This window comes from Neovison vison, chromosome 13, assembly GCF_020171115.1.
Source record: "Neovison vison isolate M4711 chromosome 13, ASM_NN_V1, whole genome shotgun sequence".
In the NCBI taxonomy this organism is placed as follows: Eukaryota; Metazoa; Chordata; class Mammalia; order Carnivora; family Mustelidae; genus Neogale; species Neogale vison.
This window is the reverse complement of record NC_058103.1, coordinates 54,632,087-54,635,262: the sequence shown is the minus strand read 5'-3', so window position 1 is coordinate 54,635,262 and position 3,176 is coordinate 54,632,087.

Here is a 3,176-nt window from a genome sequence, read left to right as displayed (position 1 = left end):
TGCTTAATCTTTCTAAAAGTGATGAACTCTGACATGTATATTCTATTCTATCCTATTCTACTAAAATATGTGGTTTCAGACACACTAAGATGACTCCATGGTATACCAAGGGATCAAGAAACATAAAATGCAAAAACAATGTTCATGAAACACTTACCAGTTATTCTATTCCAAGCAATTTTAAAAATATATGTTATTTATTTTTTTGACAGAGGATAAGCAGGGGGAGCAGCAGGCACAGGGAGAAGTGTATTCAGTCCCAGGACCCTGAGATCATGACCTAGTTTGAGACACCCAGGTGTCTCAAGCAATTAAAACAGAACAAAGCAAAACACCTTTTAATGTTTTTGTTGTACAGTATTCTATTTTTCATTCTTTTACTTTCATTTCTTTTTTGATGGTTGTTGATCTTGATGTCCATATTCAGTAGCCATTGTATAAACATTTAATTTCTCTGTATTTTCTTTTAAAAGTTATAGTTCCAATACTTTAAATCATGACTAAAACAACAAAATGCTATTTCTGAAAATTGTACTTGATAAAACCCCAAACAATCTATTTTCAAAAAATGTTTACAAAATTTCAGAAGAATCATTTTAGTGGCTAAGTATATAAATTATATCATCATCTTGCTATATTTCAAATTTTAACTCAACTCTTGCTTTGAGATACAAAATTGATTTTTTTGGAAAAAAAAGTTATTGACTTTGTCATTGATTGGGTAACTATCTATTGAGTATAATGAGTCAGATTCTGTTTTAAATGCTTAAGAGAAAATACAAAATTTTCTCAGTGATACAGAGAAGTTTACAATCTATTTGTTTTTACTCCTAAATGGCTCCAAACATTCATTACAGAATTGTTTTTGTAAGAACAAGATATATTTTACATTTTCCTGTGTTTCCAAAATGCCCATGATTATGAATTATAAACAAGCCTTTAATAGACTTAAAGGAGTTCAGCTGAAAAAAGGCTCACACTACATATATCTTAATATACAGAACATATTTATACAAAATTAATATATAGAACGTATTTATACATATTCTTTGACAACTTCTATGCCTAATATAATTATACCTTTAAATTACATGGGTGTGGAGATATAGGATAAGCATGAAAATCCTTCATATTATTTGCATGGGCTCATTACTACCTTAAATTCTAATTTAAAATATTATGAATTATTTTTCTGAGTAAAAATAAATATATATCCACACAAGAGTGTTTAAAAAATTTAAAGATGCCAAAAGGAAGTCTCTTATGAAAACAGCCAGTAGGGGTCCCTGGGTGATGCCATTGGTTAAGAGTCTGACTCTTGGTTTCAGCTCAGGTCTTGATCTCAGGGTCCTGGGATTGAGTCTTGCATCAGGCTCCACACTCAGTATAGAATCTGCTTGAGATTCTCTCTCCCTCTGCCCCTCCCCTTCATGCTCTCTCTCTCTCTCAAATACATAAAAATCTAAAAAACAAAAAAAAAACAAAACAAAAAACAAAACAAAAGTAGAAGAAAGGAAATAATCAGTGTGATAAGTCCTGCTAATAAGATCTTATCAATGTACCATATTTTATTCATGCAGCTCAGTATTATTTGAGTTCTTTTCTATTTTAGTTATGTGCATTCGAAACCATCACATACTAAATTTCTTTTGATTGAATATATTAATTTTCCTCCAGCTTAATAAATTTTCCTACAAAACAGTTGTGTACATTAATTACTCCAAACACCTAGCATGAAAGGGCATCTTTCAAACACGGGTGAACATTTAATGCTCTCTCTCACTGTTTGATAGGCTGACTTTTTTATTTATTTAATTCACATTTCTTTGCCATAAAATTACATGTATTTCAAAGTATATTTGTCATTTTTAGTTCTTTTAGTTGTCTTTTTCCTTTGCCCATTTGAGTTGTTTATTGTTGCTTTTTTTTTTTTTTTTTTGCTTTTATGTCATTGCTTTCATTGATGAATGTGAAATTTGAGCAAATTTACTATACTTATGGTACATGAATTTCAAAATTATCCACTTTGAGTATTAAAAAGACTGGGTGCTTCATATTATAAAAGTTCTATTAAGTATCTGAATAAAACTTAAATGAAGATATCATGCTGTCACAACATCATATACTTCCTACTATTTAAAGTACTTATTACTGAGGGAAGAAAATCAGATTTTTTTTTTGCATTTAACTTTTACTTTCTATGTTGAATTACTAAACAGATTTTTTAAAATCTTAATTACTATTTGTGGAAGCAAACCTTAGCAACTGGCTATTTTTTGCAACATCATACCATTTGAGTATGTCTTATTTATATCTGTCTCCACATTTCTAAAACACAAGACATGCTGTAGGAGCATAGTAACCTTGAATTGCTGGGCAGTTTTAAAAACTTATCAAGATAAATATGGTTTTTAATTTAAATGTTACTAAATCTTAATAAAGCAATAATATAACTAATGTTTTCAGATAGAATCAATAAAAAATCTATATACATTGTTAATAAATATAAAGTTTCCATTACTGTTTTAATGTAGTTTTCTTTAAAAATAATTGATCCCATTGGACAAGGAACTCTTCTGGAACCAGGACCATGTCTTTTTCATCTTTACTGTGTCTTTTTCAACTTTATATCTCTGCCATTTAACACAGCTCCCAGAACACAGAATACACTCAATAAAAGTGGTTTCAACAACTGAATCATTAAGGTTCAAAAATATATTAAATACAGGATAAATGATGATTTAGAAACAGTATATATTAGGAATCTATGACCATCAATTATCACCAACTATTTTATTTTGAAAGTCCACTTTTAAATATGAGTCATAGGTAATATAGAAGACATTTTATTAATGAGTTTAATTTTTTTTAAATTTTGAAAATATTTGTCAATTTATTGAGACAACTGAAATAACCTAGAGTACTACAAAGATAAAATGAAAGAAAAATATCTAGAGTTATTAAGAGAAAAAAACTAAATTTATCAGGGAAGATATTAATTAACTATGTTTTTCTGTTGCTGTTGGTTTAAATTAGACTTCAATAACCCACAAAAATAAATTCTTATTGCATGGTATGTATTCAGTATTTTCATATTCACAGGCCTTTATAGTTGATAGGAGATTTAATTATATCCATATTCTACATATAATTATAAATCCTTTTTTCACAAAATA